This window comes from Protopterus annectens, chromosome 2.part1, assembly GCF_019279795.1.
Source record: "Protopterus annectens isolate FY-2018-M chromosome 2.part1, PAN1.0, whole genome shotgun sequence".
In the NCBI taxonomy this organism is placed as follows: domain Eukaryota; kingdom Metazoa; phylum Chordata; order Ceratodontiformes; family Protopteridae; genus Protopterus; species Protopterus annectens.
In genome coordinates, this window is record NC_056729.1 from 1,666,221,715 (window position 1) to 1,666,243,575 (window position 21,861).

The window sequence follows — 21,861 nt, forward strand, 5'->3', positions numbered from 1 at the left end:
CTGTAAACTAACAATAGCTTCCCTCTCATGCAACGTCAGATTGTGAAACTCGGTTTCAATTTATTATTATTATACAAAGTAAATAAATCACTTTCGCATGCCTTCTCAAAGGCTTCCAAGAGGGGATGAGGCTGTGGTATAAAAACAGACGGTTTCTTAAAATTAAAATTATTGGATGCTGTAGAATCAACATTCAAATCATTATGTCCATACATTAACTTCAACCCTAAATTTCTGGTGAACAATTTAATGTCCACCAGTATGTCGACAAAGTCTGTTGAACAAGAGGGATAAAGCAACCCCTTGTTCAATAATGAAGTTTCATGAAGATTTAGTTCATACCTTGAGATGTTAATGATCAGGTCATGCTGGTAGAGTTCATCATTTTCTTCTGGTATGGGACAAATTCCTCCGTGTTCTTTCTCTTCCTGTTGAAGGGTGACAAAGTTCTTCTCTCGAGCGGTTTTATTGGTAAAGGAAAGAAGGAAAACCTTCACCTTCACCGAATATCTCATCTTCAGAAACTCCAATAAAGAGTCTAGCCTCATCTGTTTCCTTCGTTGGTCTTTAGCATAAAATCACTTGTGGGACCAAGTAATACATGGCGTCCCTATTATCTGAGTTGGCAGAATGGATCATGGCTTCTACAGTGATTCCGGTTTCACAGCCACAGAAGTAGAAACGGGCGTTTGTAGTGATACTAGCAGCTTGTGTCGTTGTGTTGGTCGGTATAGCGTCTTCATTTGATGACATCATCAAAGGGGCGTTACTCACTGGTGGTTTACTGTTCTGAAGCACTGGCTTGGATTTAGAATTAGCGACTGTGTAGTTCTGCCGATTACCCAAAGGCTGCTTCTTATCCCTTGGCCAAGCAAAGACCTGGCCTTTTTGGAAATCGAAAAAATCTCGTTCCAATTTTCTCTTCTTGTCTTGTCTAAGTTTATTATCAGTGTCAGCAAAATTTGTTTGAGATCTTGATACATACTGCTCAGTTCATTTTCATTGAGCAGTTTCAACAGTTCACCTTCTATAGTATTTATCTCTGTTAATAAATTATTCTCAGCCAGGCAATATTGTTCAATTAAAATGTTGATATAGGCAAAGCTGGTATCCAGGTTAAGTTTCTGCCAGGTGGAAAGTAATTCTGGATACTCTGTTCCAAAGGTTGGCATTTTTAACACCCTCAAACCTCGCGGAACCAATTTAAAACTCAAGCATGCCTGCATATGTAATTTCTGCCACTGTATATTCCTTAATCTCTGCATTTTAGTCTCAAGACGTCTTGTTAACAGTGTAACCTCCATATTATGTTTCATGTTATTAGCTGCATCCTCAGTATTAGCTAGATCACGAACAGTTAATTTGAGTAGCGGGTTCTCTCTCATTTCTATCAGCGTGGCCATACGCTGAGTATTTAATACTTCATGAATCCGATCACTGTTAGATGATGCAGGTTGTACAGCCATGTCTCAGCAGGTAATCAACGAAGAAAAGTAGGTAAAAACAAAGTTACCTGACAAGCAAAGCACCCTCAAAACGAAAAAATATCAAAATGTAGTCCAAAAGTGAGGAGTGCACCAGGCTGCAAATAAATCTCACCAAATCTTCCACAGACTGTCCTTTATTACTTTACAAACAGGTATAAAAATAGACAGGTAAGCTTTGCGTTGGTGTAACTTCTTCAGACCTTTAAAGATGTATGAATAATGCATCCCTTTATATACCATAGTACATTGCACCTTAATTGATTAAAGACCACAAGGTGTAATTGATGTAGTTAATGATGCTTACAAATTCAAACAAGCCTGAGTATAAATGTCTTACTAAATTCTACAAAGCTTATGAAAGCACATACAATAGACTTGTGAAAACACACATAAATAGACTCATGAGTTAAAAACACATATGTTAAAACATATATTAAAACATATATTAAAAACATGTATATTGAATACATAATATAAATGTGTAAAATTCAGTGGTTCAAGGGTCTACTGGCTAGAAAGGGTGCAACTGATAAATTCATACATCCATTGATAAACAGAATACAACAAATGCCCTAGCACGACATGTTTTAGATAAAGGATCTTCACATTGTTTTAAATTCATGGTCCTTGAGACTTTAACAAGAACTAATAGGCTAGGTAACATTAAAAGCCACACAGAAGGGATAGAGAACAAATGGATTCTTAGGCTACAAGCCCATTTTTATGGGCTCAATGATAAGATATCCCTCAAACCCTTTCTAGCCAGTAGACCCTTGAACCACTGAATTTTACACATTTATATTATGTATTCAATATACATGTTTTTAATATATGTTTTAATATATGTTTTAACATATGTGTTTTTAACTCATGAGTCTATTTATGTGTGTTTTCACAAGTCTATTGTATGTGCTTTCATAAGCTTTGTAGAATTTAGTAAGACATTTATACTCAGACTTGTTTGAATTTGTAAGCATCATTAACTACATCAATTACACCTTGTGGTCTTTAATCAATTAAGGTGCAATGTACTATGGTATATAAAGGGATGCATTATTCATACATCTTTAAAGGTCTGAAGAAGCGTTACACCAACGCGAAAGCGCTTACCTGTCTATTTTTATACCTGTTTGTAAAGTAATAAAGGACAGTCTGTGGAAGATTTGGTGAGATTTATTTGCAGCCTGGTGCACTCCTCACTTTTGGACTACATTTTGATATTTTTTCGTTTTGGGGGTGCTTTGCTTGTCAGGTAACTTTGTTTTTACCTACTTTTCTTCGTTGATTACCTGCTGAGACATGGCTGTACAACCTGCATCATCTAACAGTGATCGGATTCATGAAGTATTAAATACTCAGCGTATGGCCACGCTGATAGAAATGAGAGAGAACCCGCTACTCAAATTAACTGTTCGTGATCTAGCTAATACTGAGGATGCAGCTAATAACATGAAACATAATATGGAGGTTACACTGTTAACAAGACGTCTTGAGACTAAAATGCAGAGATTAAGGAATATACAGTGGCAGAAATTACATATGCAGGCATGCTTGAGTTTTAAATTGGTTCCGCGAGGTTTGAGGGTGTTAAAAATGCCAACCTTTGGAACAGAGTATCCAGAATTACTTTCCACCTGGCAGAAACTTAACCTGGATACCAGCTTTGCCTATATCAACATTTTAATTGAACAATATTGCCTGGCTGAGAATAATTTATTAACAGAGATAAATACTATAGAAGGTGAACTGTTGAAACTGCTCAATGAAAATGAACTGAGCAGTATGTATCAAGATCTCAAACAAATTTTGCTGACACTCGATAATAAACTTAGACAAGACAAGAAGAGAAAATTGGAACGAGATTTTTTCGATTTCCAAAAAGGCCAGGTCTTTGCTTGGCCAAGGGATAAGAAGCAGCCTTTGGGTAATCGGCAGAACTACACAGTCGCTAATTCTAAATCCAAGCCAGTGCTTCAGAACAGTAAACCACCAGTGAGTAACGCCCCTTTGATGATGTCATCAAATGAAGACGCTATACCGACCGACACACAAGCTGCTAGTATCACTACAAACGCTCCGGTTTCTACTTCTGTGGCTGTGAAACCGAAGCGAATCACTGTAGAAGCCATGATCCATTCTGCCAACTCAGATAATAGGGACGCCCATGTATTACTTGGTCCCACAAGTGATTTTGCGGCTAAAGACCAACGAAGGAAACAGATGAGGCTAGACTCTTTTATTGGAGTTTCTGAAGATGAGATATTCGGTGAAGGTGAAGGTTTTCCTTCTTTCCCTTTACCAATAAAACCGTTCGAGAGAAGAACTTTGTCACCCTTCAACAGGAAGAGAAAGAACACGGAGGAATTTGTCCCATACCAGAAGAAAATGATGAACTCTACCAGCATGACCTGATCATTAACATCTCAAGGTATGAACTAAATCTTCATGAAACTTCATTATTGAACAAGGGGTTAAGCTTTATCCCCTCTTGTTCAACAGACTTTGTCGACATACTGGTGGACATTAAATTGTTCACCAGAAATTTAGGGTTGAAGTTAATGTATGGACATAATGATTTGAATGTTGATTCTACAGCATCCAATAATTTTAATTTTAAGAAACCGTCTGTTTTTATACCACAGCCTCATCCCCTCTTGGAAGCCTTTGAGAAGGCATGCGAAAGTGATTTATTTACTTTGTATAATAATAATAAATTGAAACCGGAGTTTCACAATCTGACGTTGCATGAGAGGGAAGCTATTGTTAGTTTACAGAGTAACAATGACATTATTATACGCAAGGCTGATAAAGGGGGCGCCATTGTCATTATGGATAAGAATATATACACCAATAAAATGCAAGAAATGTTGATGGACAAAGATACATACACTCCCCTTGACTGGAATGCACTCAATAATTTAATTAGGGAAGTACATAGTACGCTATACGATATGTTATTATGTAAAACTATAGACAAGGAACTCTATGTTTATTTTACGGTAGAGAATCCTTTGGTTCCTACTTTTAGGGGTCTCCCTAAAGTGCATAAAAACAGAGACAATCCCCCTTTGAGACCCATTGTATCTAGCAAAGGATGGCTCACAGAACCACTTTCCATCTATTTGGACAAGATGCTCAAACCGATTGTGACCAATACTAATTATATTTTAAGGGACACGCAACAGTTTTTAGAGAAATTATCTGACTTAAACAGATCACAGTTGTTTTCAAGTGATGACATTCTTGTAACACTTGATGTGACATCATTATTTACATCAATACCAAATGATGTTGGTATTGAATACGTGCGTCAGTTCCTTTTGGCACATGACATAGCTAATACAGATGTTATGAAATGGATGAGCCTCCTAGAATTAGTTCTTGAGAACAATGTTCTGCTATATGACAATAAGTACTTTTGCAAACCAAGGGGTAGCCATGGGGACCCCTTGTGCCAACACCTATGCCAATTTGGTGTTGGCACAATGGGAAGACACTTATGTATTTAATCATGCTTTATACTGTCAACACTTAAAACATTATAGTAGATTTGTTGACGATGTGTGTATTGTATGGGGATCAGTTACATCACTAACAGACTTTGTTAGATACTTGAATGCCACTACTGATTTTCTGAATTTTGAATGCAGTCACTCTGTTTTGGAGATTGTATTTTTGGATGTTAAGCTAACTAAAGGAACCAATGGCATAGACACAGAGTTATTTAGGAAGACATGTTGGAAAACAACTTACTGCACCGCAGCAGCATGCATCCCAAACATATACACAAAAACATTCCCAAGAATCAAATGTTACGGGCCTCTAGATTAACCACTCAAGAGTCTACCTTTAATAAACAGAAGAATATACTTAAAATAATTTTTAGAAAGGGGCTATAAAGAGACAGAAGTACATGAAGCACTAATTCATGGGGATATTCACAGAGTAGGTAAGGGCACTCCGTTTTTAAGGAGAGTAGATGATAATGATGGGTTGAACATCAAAATCAATCCCCAGCAGTAAACAGACTGATTATTCCTTACACCAATATCAACAATCAAGTAAGGCAGGTTATAGGAGACAATTGGAAATTACTCTTGATGGATGAGAAAATAAAAGACTTAGTTGACACTAGACCAACAATATCTTATAGAAACATGAAGTCCCTAGACAGGAGACTATGTTATGAAAACCTTAACAAGGTCAATACTTTTCCACATAAGACAGGAACCTTTGCATGTTTAACTTGTAAGCAATGCAAATATATAGTTGCAACTGATAAATTCATACATCCACACACAGGACGTGAATATTTGTTCAAGGGATATGCATGTTGTAAAACTAGAGATGTTATATACCTCGCTCAATGCCAACAATGTACACTTTTTTATGTTGGTAAAACCCATAGGACATTACGTGAGTGAATAAGAGAACACATCTATGCAATTGATAAACAGAATACAACAAATGCCCTAGCACGACATGTTTTAGATAAAGGATCTTCACATTGTTTTAAATTCATGGTCCTTGAGACTTTAACAAGAACTAATAGGCTAGGTAACATTAAAAGCCACACAGAAGGGATAGAGAACAAATGGATTCTTAGGCTACAAGCCCATTTTTATGGGCTCAATGATAAGATATCCCTCAAACCCTTTCTAGCCAGTAGACCCTTGAACCACTGAATTTTACACATTTATATTATGTATTCAATATACATGTTTTTAATATATGTTTTAATATATGTTTTAACATATGTGTTTTTAACTCATGAGTCCATTTATGTGTATTTTCACAAGTCTATTGTATGTGCTTTCATAAGCTTTGTAGAATTTAGTAAGACATTTATACTCAGACTTGTTTGAATTTGTAAGCATCATTAACTACATCAATTACACCTTGTGGTCTTTAATCAATTAAGGTGCAATGTACTATGGTATATAAAGGGATGCATTATTCATACATCTTTAAAGGTCTGAAGAAGCGTTACACCAACGCGAAAGCGCTTACCTGTCTATTTTTATACCTGTTTGTAAAGTAATAAAGGACAGTCTGTGGAAGATTTGGTGAGATTTATTTGCAGCCTGGTGCACTCCTCACTTTTGGACTACAATTTATTATCTTTGTCAAGTCCCCTGCCTGCTTTTTTTTCTTGCTTTAAAATAGTTTGACCTTCGTCATTTGTGAGCTGACATATTATTCATCACTATAATTACATCTGACATATTAAGTTAAAATCTACTTGGATTTTTTGTTTTGTTTCGAATCTCTTCAGTTTATAAACCTTATCATAAGTAATATAAATGGAGTCACGTGCAAACTTTTACTTTTACAGAACTGTTCACTGAAACCCTCTACAAGCATGCTAATAGCTGGACAGAAGCCGCTGTACCCACCAGGAAGAAGTACAGAACTAACTCAAAAAACAAGCCACTCTGGTGGAATTACAAAATCAATAGGCTTGTATAACAGGAGGAAGAACATCATGGCAAAAATTAGGAGGTGCAACACTCAGCAGGATAAATACACTCTCATCAAACAAAACAAACAGCTCAGAGGACAAATAAAGTCTACCAAAGCCAGATTTGAGGTAAGTTTGGCCTCCCAGGCCAAGGACAACCACAAAGCATTCTTTAGCTATGTCTTCAACCTCAAAGGCTATACACAATTGTGTGCAGAACTCATTGAAAATGGAGCCACCTATAATGAGCCAGAAGATATAGCAAACCTCCTGGCTGGTAAATTCAGTTCCAACTTTATCCCTCTCTCCCCCTCAACCTTTCCACAGAAAATGCCATCAAATTAACTCCCCCTACTATCACTAGGGAACAGGTCCTTAATGCTCTCTCCAAGACCAAGAACACTGCATCAATGGGCCCAGATAATATCCCAGGATTCCTTTTAAATAGCATGAAACTTGACCTATCAGGGCATCTGGAATTACTATTTAACTGTAGCCTCCAAACAGGCTTCATGCCTCATGAACGGAGAACAACAACAGTCATCCCTCTGTACAAAGGCGGACCATCTACAGACCCGGGAAACTACAGACCCATAAGTCTCACTAATCTTATATGTAAAGACATGGAAAGAATTATCATGGAAATGATCAAAAGAGATATAAAACTGTGTTGGGACCTCCAGACACCAGTCCTAACACAGTTTGGTTTTGTCAAGGGCAGATCATGCCTACTCCTGGTGGACTTCTTTGAAAAGGTAACCAAAGCAATGGATGAGGGAAAAATGGATTGCACTGCCCACCTTGTCCTGACCAAGGCATTTGACACAATACAAACTCTTATGTCACCTGGTGGATAGCTGACTGGTTCACAGACAGAACCCAGGATGTTAGAATTAGGAGTACACCTCTACAAAGAGGCCAGTCACAAGTGGAGCCCCTCAAGGATCAGTCCTTGGACCACTCCTTTTTGGCATTTATTTTCTCTGAAGTCAAAGCCAATGTCAGTGGTCTCTGGTTGACCAAATTTGCAGATGATTGCAAATTAGGAGCTGTCATTGAATTACACACTGACACAAATGTTCTCCAAGAGGGGCTGACACAGACAAACAACTGGTGTCAGAGCTGTGGAATAAAACTAAATGCCAAGAAATGCAGAACAGTATCCTTTAGGATGTCATCCACTCCTGGTAACTATCATATTGACAACACACCCCTTAGAGCTGACCCAGTAGTCAGGGACTTAGGGACACACATAAATAGTAATCCAGCCTTTGACCATCACATATCTACAGTAGTGAGGAAATCATTCTATGTTGCGCAACTTATAAACAAAGGTATAGCATCCAAGTCCAAGGTAATAATCATCACACTGTATTCGGCATTCATCAGGCCTATCATTGAGTACAATGCCCCTTTGGCATGTACCAAACCAATTGGAACATCCACAGAGGTTCCTCACTAAAAGAATACAGGGCATAAGTAAATGTCCATTGCAGACCGCCTCAAGACCCTATCCCTGTATTCTGTCTCATACAGGCTTTTGAGGGGATATCTATGTCTCACATGCACGGCATTGTCAAAGCCCACAAGGCATTCTATAACTATGTCAAGAATCTAAAAGGCAATGCTCAGATCTGCTCTGAGCTAAAATAGAATGGCATTAAATATACTGATCCCAAGGATATTACCAATATCCTGGCAGATCGATTCAGTGCCAACTTCACCCCTCTCTCACCCCCTAAATGGCCCATCTCAATACTGGAAGATTGCCAAATTCTGGTAATAATGGCCACACAGGTAAAACATGCACTCTCCAAAGCTAAGAATACAGCATGTATGGGATCAGATGACATCCCGGGCTGTGTACTACATGAACTACAATATGAACTGGCACCTCACCTAAGTGTCATGTTTAATCATAGCCTCACCTCAGGTTTCATGCCCACTGAGTGGTGCAGAGCTACAGTTATCCCACTCCACAAGGGGGGATTCACCTTTGATCCCAGAAACTACCGTCCCATCAGTCTGACGAGCCTTATCTGCAAGGCCATGGAGCGTATTATCATGGAACTTATAAACAAAGACATTGGCAACCTTCAAACACTGGACCCCACCCAGTTTGGGTTCGTGAAGGGCCGATCTTGTCTCCTGAACCTGATTGACTTCTTCAAATCAGTCTCCAGAGCCATGGACAAGGGTAAGATGGTCCACACAACCTATTTAGACCTTGTCAAGGCCTTTGACACCATCCCTCACTCTGGAATCATAGATAAACTTACTAAGCTGGGCATTAACCCCCACGTCACTAAATGGGTTGCTAACTGGCTTACTGATAGAACCCACACTGTAAAAGTAGCCGACTCCAAATCCAGCTCCAGACAAGTGACAAGTGGAGTACCTCAGGGTTCAGTCCTGGGACCACTCTTGTTTGGCATCTACGTCTCTGAAGTACAGGCCAACACTAAGGGACTCTGGCTAACAAAGTTCGCATATGACTGCAAACTGGGAGCCATTATTGAATCCCCAAATGATGTAGATACTCTACAAAAGGGCCTTACAGAAACAGATGCTTGGTGCCAGAGCCATGGGCTCAAGCTCAGTGCCAAGAAATGTATAGTTATCCCCTTTGGGAAAAAACATGTACCCGTGAATTACCATATAGGTGGCAGTACACTAAACACCGAAACTGTGATATGAGACTTAGGGACACAGGTGGACAGTGGTCTCACCTTCGATAACCACATTGCCAGTCAGGAAATCCTTCTATGTGGCACACCTCATCACTAAGGGCTTTTCATCCAGAAAAAAGGAGGTCATTGTCCCACTGTACTCATCCCTCATTAGACCCACTATAGAATACAACACCCCATTTGGTATGTACCTCTCAAGACATCTGCAACAACTGTAAAGACCGCAGAAATACCTCACTAAAAGAATCACAGGCCTAAAGCAGATGCCCTACGCTGACTGCCTTAAAAAACTCCTGCTATACTCTGTCGCATATCGTCTACTCAGAGGCGACCTCTGCTTAACATACAAGGCCATGTCAAACCCAGAGCTGTTGGACATGCTACACTTAAAGAAATCCCAATCCCTCAGAGCCATACGCTCCAGGGATCTAAACCGTGTTGTCACAATAAACAAAACATGCTGGAGGGATAGGTTCCTGACCCAGAGACTCCCCAGACTCTGGAATAGATTGTCCATACATGTCAAGCAGAGTGCCTCTTTGGCCCTCTTCAAAAGGAACCTTGACGATTGGATGGGAGAAAGGAAATTCATCCCAGGGATCACATCAGTCACCCTGCTAGACAGGGCTACAGGGAAGCAAATAGTGTGGGAAGAAATAGCCAGGGAATTGTTATGGCTAGGCTTGTATAGGCCCTAGGGCTGATAGCCTAGTACCAACCTATGAACCTATGACCCTATGATAGACCTTCTGCATATCCACAAAACAAACAGCCCTGCTGCACCCCCATGGGAGGGCTGAGTCCCCACCCCCTCCACTTTAATATTCTAACTCCGAGATCGCACTACAGTGGGGAAAGGGTCCATTTCCCGATCCCCACTATAGTGCAATCCACACCCAAAATGCCGAATCTGCAATGAGCGAATGTCATTATTGCACATTCAACTAATTTTTTTTCGACTTTGCAAAAACTGAAAACGTCCTTTCAGACATTTTACTTTCACACGTTATACACATATAAAGTTAAACCGTTTCATCTCCCATACCCCTGCTTACACTTATCAAGTGTGTCAGAACTTGTCAGAGATTTGGGTTGCATGGCTAGGCTTAAAAGGCCCTTGTGTTTTTTAGCTTAGTAAACAACTATGAACCTATGAACTTCTTTGGGCTCATCTGGTTTGGTTAGTTAGGTCCACATTACTTTTAAATAATGGATAATAACCATGTTGCTCATGCAAATGGAAAGTCTCCACAAATTTTTTTCTGTTTGCATTATGTCTGATATGCTTTTCTCATTTTCATAAGCATATTTAAGTCTTAATCCATATATTTAGGGCTATCCCTATGTTTTTGTTTAATTTTTTAACCAGACAAGTGAATTAGTCAATATGATGGCTTAGTGGAAATTACTTTGCCTCACAGTTCAATGTTGTGGGGTTCGGCCTTGATGTCTGGTCACTGTCTGTGTGAAGTTTGCATATTGTCTGTCTAGATTTTCTTTGAGTGTTCTGGCTTCTTCCCACATTCCAAAAACATGCTGGTTCATTGGATTTACTAAGTGGTCCACATACTTAAATGTGTATGTATTTGACCCTCAGTAACAGTGATTGTACCATTTGATTCATTGGGATAAGTTTGAATATAATCTCTAATGTGTAAATAATGTACTTCATTCATTTTTATATCATACTGTATCTTTTGATTCAGGGAAGGCCGTGGTGGTGCAGTAGTTAGCATTGTCACCTCACAGCAAGAGGCTCTACAGTTTGATCTTCGGCTGGGGTGTCTTCTGTGTGGAGTCTGCATGTCCTCCCTGTGGTTGTGTGGGTTTCCTCCAGGTGCTCTTGTTTCCTCCCACATCCCAAAGACATGCTGCAAGTGGATTGGATACACTAAAATTGGCCCTAGGTGTGAGTGTGTGTGCCTTCCATGAAAGGCTGGGTGCCAGGCTGTCAACTCAACACTGCAAAACTCCACTGCCAATCATGAGTGGACAGGGTGATCCGCTGTGGCGATCCCTAACCGGGAATAAGCCGAGAAAGAGACTGTATCTTTTGATTCGGCTATTCTATGTGTTTGTACTACCTGTGGAGCTTTTCTCCCCAGGCCTCCGCTGAAAAAGGGCTTTGGCTCAATCATACTAACCTGGTCAACAAATGTCAAATAAATAATAAATAAATAAATGTTCTATTTACACTTCCATTTGTGGGCCAGGTTGTAGTTGAAAACTGTTTATGGACCAAGTAACACGTTAAAATAAAGTAATTGATCTAACACACTTTTCAGCTACCTGCTGAGCTAAAATTATATATATATATATATATATATATATATATATATATATATATATATACGTGTGTGTGTGTATTTATATATATATATATATATATATATATATATATATATATATATATATATATAGACTTTTCGCTTTTCCTGGTTAGGGGTCGCCACAGCGGAACTCCAGTCCGCTCATGATTGGCAGTGAATTTTTACAGTGCCGAGTTGCCAGCCCAACTCCAAACCTTCAACGAAGGCACGCCCATTCATGCTTTTACCTACCTGCATGTCTTTAACATCACTTGACCGTGGGGAGGACATGCAGACTCCACACAGAAGGCGCTCCAGCCAAGAATCGAATGGGAGAACCTCTTGCTGTGAGGCGACAATGGTAACCGGTGCACCCAATATATATATATATATATATATATATATATATATATATATATATATATATATATATATATACCATTATGGGCTTATATATTATTTATTTTTCTTTGTGCCTTTGGGTACATTACTTTTTGTTTGTGGTTTTTGTGTTTAGTACTGGTCAGAGTACTGTTTTTGGTGATATATATATATATATATATATATATATATATATATATATATATATATATATATACTGATGATTTGGCGTAGCCAGTTAAGTAGCATGTTTTAAGGGTTTTAAGGAGGAAACAAATAGTAGTCAGAGGGCAGGATAGAGCAACAGATCCTTAAGCTGTGTCAAAGTCAAAGTAAACTTTATTGTCATACAGATCAACACAGAGGAAAAAAGGGCATATCACTGGACAGAATTTCAATCCTCAGGCTCGTACCATAATGATAGTTTACAGGAGGAAGATAGATTAAATTCATAATAATTTAAATACTAAAAATAAAAATAAGATACTAAAAATAAAGTAAAGAATTGAAAGCTTTTTATAGCAGAAACAAAAACAAATACAACAACAGGAACAGACTCAGTAGAATTATAAGGATATATAAATCAATAAAAGAGGCACACATGTAAAAACTTACCCACCACCAATATGTGCCATAAACTTACAGTTTACAGTTTTCACAGTGCAGATAGAGATAGAGACGTATAAAGTGACACAGATCTTAACTAATGAGCCACCAGGCTGTCAAAGGCTGCAGCAATGATTGTTGCAACTGCTTTTGTAGAAACGTGTCATCCTTGTTGCCTCACTGGGATTTTTGTAAGGTATTTATGCTTAGCAAATGACAATCTCCTGTAGTGTCACAATGCACAGCAATGGCTACCCAGTCAGCTTGTACAGTGACGTTAAGAATGTCAGTTGACATCAGCATTTGGTGTAAAACTCCAGCCTTAGTAATGCACAAGATAGCCGCATAGCAGGAAAGCAGTTACCAGCTTCATCTCATCTATCCCACTCCACACAAACTGGCATACTCGACCCGAAGCATTATGGGATTGCTTGGTTCTTAAAAACACAGTACTATATCACATAACCACAGTATATAAAGCTGTACACAGTTTTATTATTGTATCTGTCACTTAAAAATTTGAACAGATACATTAATATAGAGTGTACCCAATGAAAAAAGGAGTGTCTACATTAATATTATCAAAGACACTATAAGCATAAGGCTATGACCGGGTAATATGACTGGGCAATAGCTAGCAAGATGAAATAGAGCCATTAAGAAATGCTCATTTTAGTGTTGACACATAGATTTAGTACAGTAAGTAGCTATTATTTTATAACAGGCTCTCTCTTTGCACTAATTTACTCCTTCAGAATTATCAGTGACCAGTATGGTTAATTATTTTAAAGCCCATTTTTAATACTACATTAACGAGAGAGACTGCAGAATTGTCTTTCTTTCCTGTGGTAAAACTGTTGGATTTATTACTGAGAATTTGACTGACAGACACTCACACCTGAAGCCTGTATTAATTTGGGCAGAATGTCTAAACGAGTAATAATAGCCAAATAGGTGGCAGTAATAGGCGATACTGGACCTCTCAGAGATTTTCTGAGGGTCAATAAGACAAGTGCTGAGTTTTTCTACCTCTAGAAGTGCTTGTATTACTAAATACCATCTACACAAGAGGGTATTTTTACACTTACAACATGAGTTAACTATGATAGTTTGGTTAGTTAGTTAGTTAGTTAGTTAGTTAGTTAGTTAGTTAGTTAGTTAGTTAGTTAGTTAGTTAGTTAGTTATAGTGGAAAATACAATTAATCATTTTTTTTCTTGTACAACTAGAAACTATCATGTCTTACACTGAAGTAGAGTACCTGAAATGTAATTAATATTAGACTCTGAAACGACAGACATAAACAGCAGCCCAAAATGTCATCCAGACTTCCTTATTTTGGATTGTACCTATAGTTTAGATAAATGTTTAGGATTTAAGCCTGTTTGTGTTGTGTTTATTTAAACACTATTGTACCTGTAAACTGAGGGCTTATTTTTCCATTTATTATGTTTATACTTGATAACTGGTAAGTCAACTTACCCAAGATCATTTTCAGTTACAACCAGGGCTAAGACTGTCACAGTAACAGCATATATTATTTACAAGCAGATGAATATTTACAGAAAATAAGTATTTACAGATGAGACATTCGTAAAAGTTTGGATATCCAGAAGAGCAAATATTTACCTATCAACAAGTAGCAATTAACATGTCTGGTAACAATACTGCCAGGTAGTTGTAATGTATATACAAAGTTAAATCAGCTTTTCGACATCTGTTTGAATAAGAAGAAATATTACTTTATAGCAAAGGATTACTGTTCTGCTTGGGAAAATAAGTTTAGTAATATGCTTAAGCAAAAACAGGTTTGGCATGTTATGCTTCATGACTGAGAGAATGGCTAATTAAATGATACAATTGAATGGCCTGTTAAGTTGCAGCTGGAATTAAAATCATCCTTTATTTTATTTTCAGATGTTTTGTGGGGCAGCAATCCAGATGGAGAGGTTTTTGAAAAGGATCTATCTGCCATTGTCAGGTTAAACGGAGGCTTGGATAATAATGGGTGTATGCGATTCTTTTAGTTACTAGTTTATTTTTTAGTAGAGGGCACTAGTTTCTTCTGAGTAATTGAAAGACAAGGGAGTTTTGTTTATTTATTTGCATTTGTTAACCAGATAAAGAAATGATCCACATGGACCTTTTTCATGCTTAGCCTAGGAGATCTGTCTGTCTAAGTAACTTGTTGAGAGTCACAGAGTAGGTAAAAGGCAGCTGAGGAAATCAAACCCGTAGACTGCAGGAAGGAGATCAGAGTAGCACATAGCACTGACAGGCTTAATCTTCTGTGGTAACTGCCACGCAACCATTTTAACAGAAAGGTAGCTCTGGCAGTAGTTGTCAACATATTGGACTTGGATGGTATTAAACACTATAGTTCTCTCTTAACTTCTAAGTAAATAAATCATAGCATTTTATTTCTTGCAACTTAAAATACAGTTTTAAATTAATGTGGATATAAGGGAATATAGGGAAGTTCGACAAGATGGTAGTGAGACAAGCTGTGTTATATTGGCTGGGGATGGTGGCGCTGATGAAAAGACATGAGTCAAAGCTGGAAGTGGCAGAGTTAAAGACATTAAGATTTGCATTGTGTGTGATGAGGATGTACAGGATTAGAAATTACTATATTAGAGGGTCAGCTCAGGTTGGACAGTTTGGAGACAAAGCCAGATACGTGATATTGCATTGGTTTGGACATGTGCTGAGGAGGGATGCTGGGTATATTGGGAGAAGGATGCTAAGTCCTCATGCACTACCCACTCAAAAGGCCTGAATCTAATATGCAACATCAGCAAACCCTGCTGGAGAGACAGGTTTGTTTCCCAGAGGCTGCCCCGACTCTGGAATAGACTTCCCATACACATCAAACAGAGCACCTCACTGACCCTCTTCAAGTGCAACCTTGATGAGTGGATGGGAAACCACAAATTTATCCCAGGGGTTCCACCTGTGCCCCTCATTGACAGGAGTAACAGGTGGTGCCGTCTGGGGTTTCTTTTGGGGGATATACTCTTGGCTGGGCTTGTAAAGGCCCCAGGGCCATTAACCTAGTACCCTCCTATGATCCTAAGGATGGAGCTTCCAGGTAAGTGGAAAAAGGAAGGCCTAAGATAAGATTTATGGATGTGGTAAAGAAAGGACATGCAGGTGGTTGGTGTGACAGAGCAAGATGCAGAGGACTGGAAGAAATGGAAACAGATGATCCATTCTGGTGACCCCTAACAGAAGCAGCTGAAAGAAAAAGAAGATAAGGGAATAATTAGTAATGCATTTTCGTTTTTATGGATTAAGACATTTTTTAGCAACAGCCTTCATTGCATCACCTGAGAACATGTGTAACAGTCTGTAAGACCTTATCTCTGCTTAAAGTTGGGGTCCTGGTGTACCTAGACAACTAAGAACATTTGGTTATTGATAGCAGGGTGTTGGTTACCAGCTGGGTATTTTATTAGCAAAGTCTACTAGGTGCTAAATTTTTGTCACATAAGTAATAGTATTATGGATATCACGCTGCCGTTGATAATTTTTTGGCAGACAGCTATTTCCAAATGCAGTAGTATTTACAAAAGTTTACTTTACGTGTCTTTGATTTATTTTTGCTTTGATATGTCTTCTACACATACTGTCTAACTGAGGTAATAAACAAAAGAGCAAATGTCATAGAACTGATTGTTGCCTGTTGAAATAACCAGAAATGTTCTGGATTTCAAATAATTCTTAACCCATGTTATGATATCTTCAGAAAATAAACAAATAAATAAATAAATGAGAGTTTTTGCATAAGTATTTTGTTGTCCACTGTTTCAAAGGTCCATTTCAGGTCTATAAATAGTGCTGCAGTAAGTAGGTCTTTTTCTATATTTATGTACACTTGGTCAGTTAAAGAATAACTTGTAAAACTACAAAGGATGTGACAGAAGCCATATTGTTGGTATGTTGGTATGTCATGCTTGTTAATATATTCCAGAATTTGGTAATAGATGACTCGCTCTAGTATTTCCGTCAGTGGTCACAACCTGACTATTGGATGGAAAGTGGGAGGGATATGGTATTTTGGGGATAGTTCTGATTACAGCATATTTAAAACTATATAGTAAAATACTAGTAGCTAGTGAAAACTTGTACATGTATGTTAATGGTTTAGCAAGGATGGGAGTGTCCCCTAGCCCCATGGAACAGAGGAATGAAGCCATGACTGCAATCTAGACAACCTCGGACCAGGCACAGGAGGATGGGAAGGAACAGTTGATACCAGTATGTTCATCCAGGAGGTCGGGAGGCAGATTGGCTCACTGCATTCATGACATCATCATGAAGAGCCTAGTGTACCTACACTGCAAATAGTGTGCTACTTAGTCGGGATGTTGCTCATGAGCAGAAGCATGCATTGCAGCTCCCAAAGGTGGTTATAGCACAGCTTGCAGGTCACCACAGGGGTGGGGAATAGGATAGTCCACAAGCTGTACAGACTGGCCCATTTCTGAACATCTGTCTCTCATATCCACCTGGGAACAAATGGGCTGGACGGCTTTTGTCTCAATGAAGGAATGAATGGGCCAATGGAGTGCAGGAAAAGGAACATTTGGTAAAATCCTGAGGACCACAAAAAAAAAAAAAAAAAAAAGATGGGAGTGGCTAGCAGTAGGAATTTAGGATGCAGGTATGTGGACAGAGGGATTATAGAAGTGATTTATCTCCCCAAGGACATTTGCACAGTTTTATTTGTAATAGCTATAATATGGGAAGTGATTAATTAGCTTATGAAGAAGTGTTTTAGAAGAAGACACTCTAATATTGCTATATGATCAGTAGTGCTGGAAAGAGGGGGAAAAGATGATGTTTTAATTGCATGTAAAATAATTTTGTTAAACTTTATATCTTAGTGTTAATGGGAGTTTTCCCCATGTCCTCTCCATATATCTCAAAAGAAGGGGTTGACATAATGGTTAAGTTGTTTACCTCTCAGACAAGAGGTACAGGATTTGATTCTCACCAAGAAAAATTGCCTTGGTTTAAAATGGCCCACAAGGATGGCACAATGGTGCAGCAGTAGTGTTGTCACCTCACAGCAAGAGGTTCTCCAGTTCGATTCTCGGCTGGGGTGCCTTCTGTGTGGAGTCTGCATTTCCTCCCTGCATTCATGTGGGTTTCCTCTGGATGTGCCGGTTTCCTCCCACATTACAAAGACATGCGTCTGGAGCATTTCTCCCCCGGCCTCCGCTGAAAATTGGCTTTGATCCAAGTTGGACTTTCCTGGTAAACAAATGTTAAATAAAGGGCAATTACCCTAGTACATACCTATGAACCTACTAATGTAAGGCTAAGGTCAGTGGCTCACCAAGTTCACAGACAATTGAGAGCTGTCATAGATTCTCCTTATAACACCAACATCCTACAAGAGAAACGCAAAAAAAAGTTTATTGTGAAAACCAAGGATTAAAATTCAGTGCAAAGAAATGGATTATAGGGCCATTTGATATGCCTTCCACTCAAACTAATAATTTGATTGAACCCCCCCCCCCCCAAGCATTGACCTGATAGCTATGGATCTAGGAAGATATGTAGACAGTAATCTGCCATTCAGCCAACACTTACCCAAGATACTAAGAAAATCATTCTATGTCACCCAACTCATAAGCAAGGGTATGGCATCCAGGTCTAAGGAAGTAATAGTAACACTCTATTCAGCCTTTATCTGACCCATCCATGATGCCCGTGCATTGGCCCAGCAATCAAGGAGCCTCAGTCCTCACCACTAACACCAGTGAGGGGTGTCCACATTGGGAATGATAACAAGTACACACACAGTAAAGTACAATTTCCCTTAAGAGCACACAGAGATCATAGTCAATCTGGGGTTGGTTTCTTCCTTTCTCTCCAGATCCCCAATTAGACTCCTCACTGGCAAAGCTATAGGGTCCAGATCTCAGCCTAGTGGTCAAGCTAAAACCTCCAGCACCCTCTCTGTCCAACCAGTGCTTCATGTCCCTGCCCAAGTAGCTTACACACACACAAGCACACATTTTAAGATATGGGTTATATACAAACACACAGATGCTCCTGGGGAAGCCTGCCACAAGTTCTCCAGGTATGCCCCTTCCTGCCAGTCTATACAGTAGTACCAGCTGCCACCAACCACTAATATCAGCTACTAAAAGACCCTTACCAAAGAGTGTCCAATTATTACTGTACAATATTATTATTCAAATAGTAAGTGTGACTCAGGGCTAAAGCTATTGGAGCGGCTTGGCCAGTATCGCTATATACGTGCAATGGACTCTAGAGCTGAAATTATCTCTACACAAAACAGCCACAGTTGAAAGGTTTAAAAATATTTAATAACAAATAATACAAACACAAGACAATACTTCTTACTGCACAGTGCTAGTCAAGAATTCAGAGATCACAGAGAAATTCTTAGAATAATAGAATAGAAAAGTTCTGACATCAATACAGAAAACAGCTAGACTAGACTTCATATTTCCTATCTATATCTAAGAGCAAACACAGTTCTAAAATAAACTTACATACAGAGCAAGGCAGTGCTGATGATGCTGTCAGTTCTGAAAACAAATGCAAAATTCTCTCTCTCTCTCTCTCTCTCTCTCCCCCTCTCTCTCTCCCTCTCTCTCTCTCTCTCTCTCTCTCTCTCTCTCTCTCTCTCTCTCTCTCTCTCTCTCTCTCTCTCTCTCTCTCTCTCTCTCTCTCTCTCTCTCTCTCTCTCTCTCTCTCCCCCCCTCTCTCTCTCAGATTACATCATTATTCTCTCTCTCTCTCTCTCTCTCCTCTCTCTCTCTCTCTCTCTCTCTCAGATTACATCATTATTCTCTGTTTCTCTCTCTCTCTCTCTCTCTCTCTCTCTCTCTCTCTCTCTCTCTCTCTCTCTCTCAGATTACATCATTATTCTCGGTTTCCCAGGCTAACAGAAACTCAGAGTGTAACAGCCCTTTTGATCTTGGAGCTTGTCAGGAAGCCAGAGCTCCTACTGGAGGAACCGATATGTGTCTCAAATGATCCCTATACTATGGAATAACTCATTAGCACCTATGTGGTGTGAAATAACACACCTCTAGCAGTCTATTCATATGTTGCATTCCAGAGCATTTTCTGAAAAATAAACTTAAAAAAGATAAGATAAACAAAAGCAAATATTTTGTGAATAATAAAAGTTATTAAAACTGTACAAATTACAATGTTATCAGAAGGATGTATTATTTGCATTGAAAATAGTGCACTCATGGTCTTTCCATAAATACGATAATATATACAAACCCCAAATTATATTTTTTCCTAAATTTTCACAAACAATTCTTCATATCTTATTAACCGTATAACCTACATATATATTGTTAGAACATTTTTGTTAACCAACCATAAATTTTCACGACAAGAAATTCCTCTATGAGTTCTTATTTATTGAGATATTTACAGAAATATATGTTTCATTTTATAATTCAGAAATATAAATAACTGAATATTTCTCAAGATGTACAACTTACATAGGCTCATAGGTGTATACTAGGCTAACAAACATTAGGGCCCTTAAATGTCTATCAGTGCAACCCAAATATGACCCACAAATTTGATTTATATTTGATTTAACGGAGGTGGTTTACTGACTGCACTGCCCATCACAGACATAAGAGCCAGACCAGGGGTGAATTTCCAATTACCCATCCATTGCTTCAAGTTGCACTTAAATAGTTCCTGCTCTGCTTCATATGGATGGGGAATATGTTCCGGAGAATTATCTGTCTTCCCAGCATGTTCTATTTATGTTGCAAACAAAATTTAGGTCTTTTAATGTAGCAGTTCGTATACTGTCTGTTTTGGGGATGTGCAAAAGCCTCATCAAAACAGGGTCCAGGGATGCCTTGTATGCCAAGCAAAGATCACCACTCAGAAGTTGGTACCATACCAAATAAAGAGACAGGGCTTTGAGGTCATCATTGTAGGGCATTGTGTTTACTCCTTGTATTTCTTTTGTCAGGATCCTTTGTGGATGTTCTAGTTGTTGCAAATGTCTGGTTAGGTACAAACAAAGGGGGAATCATATTCTATGATGGGCCTGATAAGGGCTGAGTACAGCGGTAAGATGACCTCTCTGGACCTACATGCCATGCTCTTGCTTATAAGCTGAGTAGCATACAAGGATTTTCTTACTACCTTGGACACATATTTGTCAAAGGCTGGGTTACTACCTACATGAGTTCCCAGATCCCTGACTAGTGAATCAACTTCTGAAGATATTTTATTGATGACATAGTTACCCAGGGTGGCAGACTTGTTAAAAAGTACTATAATGCTTTTCTTGGTATTGAGTATTAAGCCATGGCTTTGGCACCGAGCGTTTGTCTGTATTAGGTCTTTCTGAAGGGTGCTCTTGTTGTGGGGGATTCAACAACTGCTCCCTGTTTGCAATCATCTGTAAACCTGGTTAGCCAGAGGCCTTTGTCATTGGCTTTGACATGTGAGAAGTAGATGCCAAAGAGGAGTGGGCCTAGCACAGAGCCAAAAGACAGCATTCTTCAACAACATCTAAGGTTTCACCTGATGTCATGCACAGTTTGTAGGTCACTTGTTGTTTGAAGTATTATGCACATATGGAAATATTCTTTATTTTCATAATTACTAAAAAAACAGCAAACAGTATATCTGGTATAGTGTGATATAAATGGACATAGACAATGAATTTTCCTGTCTCCCAGTATGTCATATCAGACCACACCCTTCAATAATATGCAGGGCTCTTAGTTATGAAAATATGAACATAAATAGAAACATATGAATAATAAGCAATGAGCAGTGATTAATTTCTCTACTGCTGGACATCCTAGATTAACAATCTTAGTGTCAGTTTGTTAAGAATGCCTTGCACTTTCTAATAATGCCTATTCTTAGCTTTAAAATTACTTAGAAGAT